Consider the following 13,242-nt stretch of genomic DNA (forward strand, 5'->3'; position numbering starts at 1 on the left):
AACGTCTTAAGGGAAGATATTGCATATGATTAATATTTGGAAGATATTTAAAAGTCTAAAATGATTTCACTATTACCCCATAGACTTATATTTAACAGTTATGGGAGTTATTTTAAGTTTTTTGCACAATACATGCACACTATTTTTGGAAATTTGATCATATAATGACCATTGCAAAGGTAGGAAAGGCGTTCAAGGAAGTGATAACAAACAAAATGAATATTTTGGAAGATATAAAAGGTCTAAAGATCTTTACCAATTCAGTCCGAGAAAGATTGATTTAAAGGTAGGAAATAAATAAATTTAGATAAATATCTAGATAAGAAAAAGAATACAGATAGAGCTAGAGGTGCCAAAACAGATATGAACATGCATTATATATAGAGAGAAATGGAATAATTGAAAAACGTTTGGAAAAATATAGATTTTTAAGTGTGAGAGAGAGAAAGAGAAATTAATAATGGCGCAGATTTAAAACGGTTTCCCTTTGTCTCGTGCTCAATACGCTCCTGGTTAGTGGAAAAGAAAACAACTTACGCATGCAAAACAAATGCTTAACACAAACAAGTTGCGCCCAGTGGAAAAAACACTGAAGACTGAGAAAGGGAGGGAGATAAATGTTGGTAAAAGTAATTGAATTAAAAAATAAAACAACCAACAACAGAACTGTTTAATTTAGTTTTAATCATGATTCAATGCCTAACATTTTTCTTTATCTACTTTTCCAATTAAGATCCAACGATTATGCAGATTTACGTATATACAAAGAAAACTAAACAAAGTAAAAATGCATCCATCACCAATAATTTCCCCCTGATTTTGAATGTGGGGTGTTGTGACAACTAACGTATGCTTCAACGATTATAATCATCATCTAGTCATCTTCAGATAGGGATGAAAGCATTTGACAAACGAACTTTTGAGGATGAATTGAGAATACTTATTTGTATCCATTTAAGTGTTTGCCAAGCAGTATGTATGCATCAGTTTCCTACAAATATCGCATAAACAACACAACAAACAATATTTAGTGTGGATCCTACAGTTTGGACATATCAATCATAATTACAATCAAATTATTGCCTTGGTTAATCATTAAAGGCATTTGCCTTTTATTTCTAGACACAGGTCAAATAAATATCAGGGGTCATATTAATAATAACATATACCGCAGCAAAATAATTTGGCAAAAATGGCACACAAAAAACAATCTTAGGAAAGCCAACTGCTTCATGATTGCCCTAGGCAAGCAAAAGCCTCTGCGGGCGTCAATGTCGGAAAGTTCCAGATATGTACAGATGCTATGATTAAAATGTTGCTGATAGGTTAAGATATAAATATTTATTCCTTATTTGTTAACATTTGCATTAAATAGTAATTACTTGCATTATCATGTCTGCATGGTATAATGTGACAGAACATGACTACAAAATGGAAATTACAAATTATACATCACAGAGTGAGTAAATAATCTGTGGCAGGTTATGTAAAATAAGAATGGAGTGCTTATAAATACTAAATAAAGATGATTACATACCCTGGTGAGGTTGTATGCTATAACATTACAGAATATAAAGCATTACAAACTAAACATGAGTCCTTTTATATTTTACCCAGACAGCTGATAGCAATTAATATATCTTGGTCCCAATTTCTTACAGTTTTTCTGGACAATGGGCAAGTAACTTCAGCTTGACCAAGCTGAAATTGAGTTTAGTGAATTTGCAAATTCCCGAACATGTACACCATAACTGTCAACTTTTTAAACGTCAAGTAGGGATATTGTTTCAAAAATAGGAAGACCGATATACCAGGTCCAATACGAGTGAAATTCTCAAAGGACGCACATTTTCTGTTTGTGACGCACCTTACTTTACCTTACACTTTTTATCACCTACTCGACATTTACATTTTTAATTTCCACTATAATACCTTTCATCACATATTTTTCAAACGAACATCATTGTTCTCCAGTATATATCCTCGTGTGCAAATTTAAATCTTCATTCCTGCTAAATATTTTATGACATTCTCCAGAAATAAACTAGTTCGACGACGACTGGAGACAAATAAGAAATATCTTCTCGTCATTGATTATGTCAAACAGCAGCTAGAGCAACATCAGGAAGGTCAAGTGGAACTTACAGAAGGTACAGAACAGTTATTTAAACCGACTGTCAAACCAGCCCTTAAAATTAATGCAGCACCTGAGAAAACAGAAACAGCTCTTGAGTTATTGCCTTCGGATATTGCTGGCAATCTTCGAACACCGTCACCATCCCAGCAATCTTCTCAAACACAGCCACCACCACAAGGTAGAGCTAACATAATATATAAATTTACTAGGGAAGGTATTACAGCTATATGAGACAATGACCAAATATTTGATATTGCCGTGTTGGAATAGGATCGTAGAAGGCATTATATTACGCACGAACATCCTGACTGTCTAAAATTTGCTGTTTGGGTTAAAGATGCATATCGCGTTGCTTTTAATATTCAGTAAAAAAAATGGAAAGATAAGAAAGAGTCTTAAGATCTTTAACCAAGCTGTAGAGGAAAATGTTACAAAAGTAGATCAGAGAGGGAAAAACAGGAAGAAATGGAGTATCATCTTCAAAATGTTGATACAGAAAAGAAAACATCTGATGTAGAAACCAGATCTGAAACAAACAAATAAATAATATAAATGAAAAGCTGAGTCAATGACACCCCGACGATGACCTCCGGAACCACAACCCTATCCGCAAAACGAATCACTTGAAGAAACAATGTACCACTCGCGATGTTCCAAAGACATAGTGGTCGTTAGACACAAACCTTCCAGGTGATCCAACATAAACTTTGCCCCGAGAAAGTCCTCGCAGGTGTTGATGGATTAGAAGTTCTAATTGGTGGAAGGCGAGCCAGCAATAATTCCCCCGAAATCGTCAATATAGCAGCTGCTATTTGCCAACGTTTATTCACCGGTGGTGTTGATGACAAAACCGTCTATTGGGCGATTATCGATGAATTTACAGACAATTATTACATCGATTGATCAATTGAATTGCTGATAACAAAATAACATGATTATACTCCATCTATTGAAAAAGCAACTGCACTTGGTGCTCTTGGAACCGAATTAAAGAAAGAGACAGAACAGGGCTTAAAAACATCAACAACAAAAAAAAACTCGGTCTGAGACTAGCCGAAACCCCTCCGTGGTACGGCTGCGTTGCAAGATTGCCATAATCATACACCTAAAACTGTCAATATTTATTATTGATTTACTTCATGTAGTTCAGCGATTAGATATTTAAAGCTTCATAGGTGTTTTCATTATCAATTATCTATAAAAAAAAAATCTTGTTGAAACTGATCTCGATGGAAGTTCTGGTCCAGGCACTCACTTGGTTGCATACGCGGCTGATCCCTTTGGTATTTGTTATTTTGATTCCTGTGTATTAGCAACACCAAAATAATTTTTTGAATATATCCTTGGTGGGTCTATCGCTGATAGCATACCAAACTGGTCTTTAACATTATCAACGAAGACGCTGACGGATCCCCCATGTACCGTCCAGAGGTACTCGTTGCACTTAGCGACCTAAGCAAAAACATAGTCGTACGTGAATATACAAGCGGCCGTTTTAAACTGGTTAATAATTTGGTAGATATTTACGGAAGATCTCACGCCGTTAAACTCAAAGAGCCTGTCTCCGAAGACATTGATTTAACAAAATATGCAACACGAGATAAGCTTGCTAAACTTGTGAGACTCACCGGAGTTGACTCAGATGAAGTTATTTTTCTTCAGGATCAGCATGGACGGCTAAAACCAAGCAATATTAGGTGGGTCGATATTATCCTGGGAGGTTTTGGGTGAAGCGATATCATTATGGTATTTACTGATGGTGTATGAATTTGAGGCTCAAACATATCAGTCTGAGAGACATTTAAATGTGTTGCTAAAACCGGCGATACATTGACCGGTGAACTCAACATGAGCGGAAATAAAATTACTCTGCTGCGAGGGCCGGAATCAGATGATGACGCCGCAACGAAGAAGTACGTGACAACAACGACAAGGACCTAGTTAATAACAATCGTGTTGGATTAACCACGTTTATATCTGACTATAATAATTATGTACCTGCTTTTACGAATTTTCGCAGAAACAAAAATAGAGTCACTACTAAGTTTGTCTATTAAAATAATCGTTTTAAACACAATTGTAAAGGACGAAAATTTCTTCGAGCGGGGTGTTGCTGAAATAGAATATTTTAAGATATTAAAGGTCTGTATGTGTTGCAACTATTGCCCCAAATAGTTATATTTCACTATTGGTGTTATTCCGCATTAAATCTTTTATGAAAAAATAATATAATTATGCACAAAGTACAACGTGGACCAGCAATTGTCAGGGCGATAAATTCACGATTACCACGATAAAGAACTTACTCACGCGATTAGTACAACGAAAAAGAGAACCCCAACTGATGAAACCACAACCACAGCCAGTAAAATTGTCTAGCACCGAAGTGATGCCAGCAAGTGTCTTTAAATAATAAATCAAGCTGCAAATGAACAGTTAAAGGAATTAGCGGGTAAAGAAGCCCAGACTATAAGTGCAAATCTAATTGCAGGCAGCAAGTGTCTTTAAATAATAAATCAAGCTGCAAATGAACAGTTAAAGGAATTAGCAGGTAAAGAAGCCCAGACTATAAGTGCAAATCTAATTGCAGGTAATGGTCTACGTCGTCATCGTCACTGTCCCGTCGGTGTTGGCAAGTTTTTTTTTTGTTATAGCAATAAACATAATTATATATTAATCGAAGAACTATGACATACCCTTAATATTATCGATGAGAAAAATTAATGGAAGCGGCACAACAACTGCAAAATGAGATCACCTATAGAACTGTCTTAATCATGAAATACCAACGCCAGTGTGTGGTCATAGATGATATTTGTAGGCTTGCTGCGGAAACATCCGTTGTTCTTTGTGTGATCGGAACTATGGCAACGAGAACCATCATCGCTGCACCAATCGGAATTACTGTTCGATCATTGCCGATAAAAAACTGTCTCTGGTTGTGCGTAAAAGTAATCTCGATATGTTTATATTCACAAACCATATATATTTATAACTAGTTACAACAGTACAACGTAGTTTTAATATGATTTGTAAACTGTTGTCAGTGGTTGATGAAGATGGAAAAAATAGCATGGCTTAGTTACCGACTATATTGGCTGTAAAGAAAAACCACCGACAATTCAGGAATAAATAAATTAGCTGTCGGATAATGGGTTTACATACAATAAAATCAGAATAAAACATATTATGCAAGTACCAAATACAATATGAAAGGATCGTTTCATAATATCATCATGGCTGTTTTGTTGGCTTCTGATTTAGAATATTGCCTTCCTTCCACACCACTCTTCTTTGAAAGGTGCACATCCGAAGTAAGGCCAAGCTTCTTTGGCCGCATTATTATATTATTTTCATTTGTAAATGAATATAACTTGTGTTTCACATACATATGTGGCCTTTTACCATATGTAAATTTCATTGAATATAGAGGCATTGACCTATATCAACAAAATCGTCTGAAACGTTTCCATTATTAAGGCAATTATCTCTATTAGTATGACAAACCTACCAACGTTACCAATAAACAAGTCATTGTTATATAATCTTGTATTGATACTAACAATATGCGATCCATTAAACAAGAAATAATAATAATAATAGCAATGATAATAATAATAATAATAATAATAATAATAATAATAATAATAATGTATTGCTATTATTATTATTATTATTATTATTAATATTATCATCATAACTATTATTATTATTATTATTATTATTATAAAATCCTAACTCTGCACTTCTTTGCATTCAAGTGCTGACTATATTACGTTTATGCCATTTGGCTCTAGTTATTATGTTTTTTTACACGGACATATTAAACGCAAGTACAATGCTAATTAAAGGAAATGCAGATTATGTTTTGATTCAGGTCACTTAGCTCTGAATCCCTTTTAGCAGATATAGGTGTAATTTTTGGAAATTTTATAACACATGCCGTTTATTCATTTTATATCTCGCTTTATCCATCGAATTTCCATTGAAGATTATTGTATGAATTCCTAGAAAATGTTTTAACGTCAAATTCAATGAAGTTCAAGTCACCTATCTCATGCGCCCACTCTAAGTCACTTTTTGCAGTTATAGGTGTTATTTTGGTGGAATTGACTACGCTTACCTTTAAATGGCGTTTACTCACTTTGATTCGCTCCTTGTCTATCGAATTTCTGTGAAAGATTATTGTACAAATTACTCAGTAGTATAAGTGTTTGGGAGGTCTGGCTCACATAGACCACTGCGTGGTCTAGTAGAGTGAGTATCCCATTCAAATCTACTACTGTTTTGTGTTGGTTTTTTTGCTCACTGCGTGTCCTAATTCTACTCAGTTTCTGGCTCACTTGTTCTCGTCTCCCTTTTTAATGGGAGGGTTACTGTTTTAGAGATATGATTTTGTAATAAAATGTCTCTTCCGTGTTATCCCAGGAATGTATATAAATTGGGATTGAGTAAGGAGATCAAAGATGCATGGATGGAATTAAATGAGTACGAGTGATTAAAGCGTGGGAAGGAAGTGATAGCATACGCGAATAAGGACCTGATTTATGTGCCTGAGATGATTTACTGTGAAGAGAGTGAAGAGCAGGAGGAGGAATGGGTGAAACGTAATCATGGTCATTATCGTCTAGTGCAAATATACAATTAGCAGTATTGCATGAAAATAAGTTGAAGCGTTTTCACATGCAAAAGCCACAGAGGGACGAGTTTAATTACTGGTTGAATAAGGTGACTCATGTTCAGCTGGTAGGTCGTGCAAAATTTATAAGATTTGAGTATGTGTTTAAGCGTATCTTTGAGAAGATGGTTCTTCACGTTCATGTAAGACAATCTCTGGGAATAGCTTGATAGAGGAGTATGATAAGATTATTTCGGAGGCGCTATTGAAGCCAAGGAGGCGGTGGAGATTATTAACGTTTCAGAGCTCGATGAACTTGTTTAAGAACGTGTTCATGCTGAAGAACTTTATTAGAGGAATTGGAGGATGTATATTGATGTGTGTTTTTTATGGAGATTGGGAACTATGTTTTTATCTTGGAATCTCCGAATCCGAATTAGTTCAGTTTTTTTTCGAGATGTTGTTGAGGGTGTGATTATAAGTGGTTCAGCGCATAAGGGATAATCGTTATGAGCGTCGTGCAGACGTGTAGGATACTCTACATTGACTTGCACCAAATAGCCCGGCTCATTCTGATATCATGCTTGTCTTTACTGGGTGAATTTTCTCCGGTGATCCCCCAGTACAAGTTTTTCCCCTAAAATTTAAACTTGTTTTTAACCAACACTATATATATATATATATATATATATATATATATATATATATATATATATATACATATTTTGTGTCGCCAGTGACCATTTGAATATGAAGCTTAGTGTTGGACTCCTTTGAGTAGATAAATGAATTTTATTGTGCCTATTAGATGCCTGAGATCATAACTGTAATAGATAAGGAGATTAAGATGCCTAATAATATCAGGATTTATTGCACGTACATTTGTTTTTTCACCTCACTTTTAGAAGCATCATTACACGCACTTTTAATCCATTGCATTAAATCCTTTAGCTGTTCTAACCCTTGCATTTTAAAAGTATACCATATCCATTGGAAATAGAGCATTCTTAGCAGAGAGATAGACTAAGAATTGAGTGTACTGTATTTGACTATTATTTTGTGAATTACAGAAAATCTTAGCCATAATATTACTGTATTATCACGAAATTCCTTAATTAAATTAAATATTAATATTTCTGATTTCATTCTCCCCACATCCCATTTTAAAATAGATTAGTATATTTCTGACGGTATAAAAAGTTAAAACTTGTTCTGACAGAGGGGATTGTGTCCTATCCTTCTTTTCTTTGTGTGGATTGTATCCTACACCCGATAACATATGAGTTATTAAATATAATGTGTTGGTATATCATAAGCAATGAATATGTATCTGTGGTGCCAGGAGTGATATGGTTTCTCACATGTCAGAAAAATAGCAGTACAATTTTAGTTGTAAGTAGTGGGAATTTTTTACACTTAATCCCAATAATGCAATGTAAGGTGTACACCCTGATATTGATGTTGCATGGGTCTTTCTTACAAAATAAACAGTGTTGAGTAGTATGTTCCCTGACTGATAGATAATGAATACCATAGCCCCACCTATTAGCTAGATATTTTGCCCACTTCTAGGTTTAACCTCCGAAGTTACACTTTTGAGCGTCATGCACATGCTTATATAATGGTCTAATGAGCTTCCGAAAAAGCCGTCTCAATATTTTCAACAATGATCACGGGTTTGCAATGCCTTACCGAAAGCACATTGTAATTATTGCAAACGTAATGCAGGGATTTGATGCTGGACAATGATGCTATTCACAAATCCAATATGGATATCATAGTGACCATTTTGAGGACTTTGTCATCACTTCTTGTGCTAAATGGATTTCTTATTAACATGTGGATTTTACTAAAAACTTAAGGTGTCCAATGAAAATGGTGCCACTCAGGCCACCATAGTGACCAATTTAATGGTCATATCAGCATGGTGTTTTAACTGAAAGACTTATTGTGATCTCTAGTTGGTCAAAAATGACAATGATGCTGAACTGATGAGCCAAAAGGTCATTTGGAAATTCTTGCTCTACTCTTCAATGGAAAGTCATTTTGAGATGGGTATTCGTCAGGAATTCTTTGATGTCTAGTTAGTCCTGAATGAAAACAATGCAAACTGACTCACAGTATGACCACAATGCTGGCCATGTTGAAATTCTTGTTATCTCTGCTCCTTCTAAATGTATGCCTATATCAACATAGGGTTTTCACCAACAGACTTATGATACCTAGCTGTTTTTAAGTGCAAATGTTGCCTTTGGTAGATCCAAAATTAATGTTACATTGGCTGTCTTGAAAATGTTGCTGTCACTACACCCCCCCCCCCCCAGCAAGGATGGTTACATTGTGATCGGGATTTCACGAAAAGACTTTCAATGTTGTCTTGTTACAACTTTATGGTCTTCAATTAAATAAAAGAACAGATACAAAAATCATCAAGTTTTGTAAAATTCAAGAAATAATTTATTTCCTCTGAATAATAGGAACTTAACAGTATTGTGAATTAAATCCCAAATAGTCCTATAAATTCTATCACATTTCCAAAAGTGCAATGTTCCAAATGAATTCCAGTGGTGTTCCAAATAAATTCCAATCTTGCATGTTCTGATTTGTGAATGGTCTTGAATTTGCAAATTCGTGCAACCTAGAATATGTCCTCGAATAAATTCACAATAATCCTTAATGAGTGATTTTATCTTAAAATCAATGAAAACTTTGTAATTCCAATGAATACTGGTAATTAAAATAATAAATCTCCTCAGATAATAATTGAACACTTCTAAAAGACCAATTTCACTAAAAATGTTAAGATAGGAATAGTAATTCTGATTTAAACAACATTACATGTATGATGTGTACACATTCCTTCTTGACCTATGTTGCAATTAACCATTTTTGGGAAATAGTCTGTCATCTTAGTAGAATTTCCATCAAATTTGTAATAAAAAAACCCACAAAAATACCCCACATTAGCAAGCTGTTAAGAAAATGGCAGGTAGATCGTGTTTTTTCTGAGGGGAATACCAATGTCCTGAATTCACATCCAAGTTAACATGTTTACAAACAAAATTACATTATCTTAAAGTAAAAGCCCACAATAATGGCCAAAATTGCCATTTAATATGTTCTTTACAAAATGACCCATAAGTGTATAATCATTAAAAACATAATATAGTATACATAACAGTCTACTTAGTCTGTACCAAAAAAATGGTATTGTATTAAATTCCTGGAAATTCTTCTCACTCAGAAAAGCATCAATCCATTCTAGGGACTCTTGTTATTTTTATTGTAGTAAAAGTAGTATTTGTTGTTATAGTTGGGAGATTGTTATTGTTGATATTTTCTGGAATATGCCAATGAATTGTGTGCATGAAAATTATACGTTACTCAGGAGTTGCTCTTATTTTAGCATAGTATACTCCCAGCAAGAGAAAAAAAATACTTCGATCAAAAAACATAACTGAAATGCGTGCTGCACTACATATTTTTCCTTTGTATATCCAAGGACGAAATGGTGCAGTTTGGATCTTCCAATTCACCTGTTTTGAAAACAAATAAAAAGTGAGGGATTGTTCCTTAATTTATTTTGAAATATTTTTCCAATGATAAACTAGCTGCAATTGGAATTTTTTACATGATAATTAAGTGTTGGTAGGTTTAAAACAGTATATTGCTGCATTGATTGGCATCATCCTTTCATTTGTTAGAATCACAAATGTGGGCACGAAAACCTCAACCAGTAAGCTGTTTTTATAATTTTAATTTTATCATTGCCATATATATAACTTGGACAGTTTCAACATTTAAATTCAAACACTAATGAGTTTCGACATTTATTGAAATTCAAAGATTATTAAGTTTTGGCATGTCAAAAGTGTTTCATATAATAAAAAAATGGTAGCTAGTTGAAATGTTGGAAACAAGAAATAAATGGGGAAAAAATTGCATTGTTAATTATTTTACAAATTCCGTAGGGTGCAAAGTGGTCTAAAGCGCTCACTGTTATGGATCACTGCCATCTCACCTCTGTCTGTGTGGGTTTGAGTCTCAGACTCGGCCAGTGTGGGTATGTGAGAAAGCTTGCTGGTAGCTTCTGGTGGATTGGTGGTTCTTTCTGGGGTTTTCCCAGGTTCTTCCTCCACCATTTATACTGGCTGCCATGTATAGCCTATCTTGCGTTGAAAAATGACATTAACCCCTATAACAACAACAACAAATTCCATATGTCATTTCAGACTGCAGGAAAGACTTCCATGGGCCATCAGTTTGAGACCTCTGGACTAGATACATGTAAGCTGTACCTTCTAGTAATGCATGGCAACCTTAATGTTTCTTCTTATCGTTTTTATACAACAACCATGTAATAATATTATATGTGCACCTGTTTTCCAGATGTCAGTCTACTTGTTCTTTATTTTCTTAGGAATAAGTTAGGCTCCCTACAGTCTGTGGTTGCCAATCTATTTGATCAGCATGCCTTTGGGAAAAATCTGATTAATTTTAGGTATCAAAAGTTAGGGTGACTAGGACTGAAAGACTGAAGATGGTTATCTACATGCATACTCACTTCTTTAACCAAACCATGTAAATTACCCACATAGGAGATGAGAAAGACACTAATTGATTGAGAGAGAATGCCCCACATGTTACATGGCACTTTTGTTGGTTATTGTTATCTAGGATATGATTGACTGTGGTGACATTGCCCAGAGTGAGTAAATAACAATGTCAAGTATGAAATTAATGGATGGAATAACAGAGATCTGAGCAGAGATATAGAATAGAACAACACAAGACGCCCCACCCCGTATTTAAAAAATAACAGTTTAATCAAGTACATAAACAATATGAAATTGAACATGACATTTGAAAGATACTCTTTCTCTTAGAAATAGAATTTCAAAATTTATAAGAAATGCGGTTATCCATTCTGTTATACTGATATAACAAATTTGATCATAGAGTCGAGTGAACAATATAACTCATTGCTCAGAATGCCGGCATAAACTTTTTGTGTCTCCTTCCAAATTCAGTGTTTGTGTGAGGTCAGAGTCGATCTAATCCTTTTACTCTTTTCTATCCCTCCAGCCTCATTTGGGTCTTTCGCCATAACCTGGTTGTCTGTTCTCTTTCCCCATTGGTTTAAATATAGAGCTCTTTTCCCCTTATGCTTTCCAATACACGCTTCTTTTCTATAACTGAATGTCTACGTGTCCCTCTCTTCCAGACACCCATCCCATGGACAATGTTTTAATGAGAAAAGATACTTGCTCTTTTTCTTGGAGTGGGGGCATCCACTTCCTCAGAATAACTTGAACTGCCAAAATGTTTGGGGAAGAATATTTAAAACATTGAATTTTGTCATGGAAGCACGCTCCTCACTTAACTTAGAATAATTCTTTCTGGTCCGCCTTTATTAATAAATCTTCAGGAAAAACTAATTTTAGACACTTGTTTCCATATGACACTAGACTGCTCCAATGGCTTAATAGTTAGTGTCCGCCTCAGATGCAGGAGTTTGACAGATTGAACCCCAGTAGAGTCACACCAAAGACGTATAAAAATGTCTCTAACAGCTGTATTTCTAGGCGCTTAACATTAAGAGTTTAGTGTTATGACTGGTCAGCCTACTATATGTTGACTGGGTGGGACATCATGCTACATGTCTGCGGCATGATATCCTAGTGCTAGACATCACTATAAACTTCCATACTGCAGAAATGTAGCGATACGACTATAAAATTGTGCAAGCTACATTAAAATTCCAAAATCACACGCACATAATCCAAATGGCACAGAATTGTCTCTGCTTTGTCTCTACGTTGTGTTTCCCGCCACTTAACCACACGTTAATGTTGTCTCTTCTATATCTTCTGACCATTATTCCAGCAGGCCCTAATTAAAAATCAATCATGCCCTATCCCATCTTTCACAGGCAGTTATTTATTGCGGACCAAGCCTATACACTAAAGTTAATTGTTACATGTCACCTTCACTGCAACAAGATTCCACTTAGTTATGGTACAATAATCATCTTCCAAAATTCATACTTTTACATTGCTTTTGTAGTCAGGGTCATTGACCATTTAGGGAAATATAGTTTACTGACAATATCGTCTGATTTTTTGTTACCTACTATAAACCAGAGATTGTGGATGTCATGCATTTGAGACTGAAGACACCTATTGATTTGGGGGCAAAGATCCCCAAATACAGTTTCAACAAATTACTTTAAGTACTCTATAACCTAATTTGACCAAATTTTGTGGATGACTCACCATTTAGACAAGGAATACATCTATTGATTTTGTGGCTTTGAGTTCAAACTCCAAGGTTACATTGACTTAAAGAATATATATTACCTGTCTTGACACATTTGAACTTGAGATCTGCATCCCATACTCTGGTCAGAATTATTTGTTGGCTTGTATTTCATGCTATAAACAAAGAACTATTTTGATATTGGAGTCAAACGGGCACAGTTACTCCA

This window comes from Sinohyriopsis cumingii, chromosome 10, assembly GCF_028554795.1.
Source record: "Sinohyriopsis cumingii isolate HCF-2022 chromosome 10, ASM2855479v2, whole genome shotgun sequence".
In the NCBI taxonomy this organism is placed as follows: Eukaryota; Metazoa; Mollusca; class Bivalvia; order Unionida; family Unionidae; genus Sinohyriopsis; species Sinohyriopsis cumingii.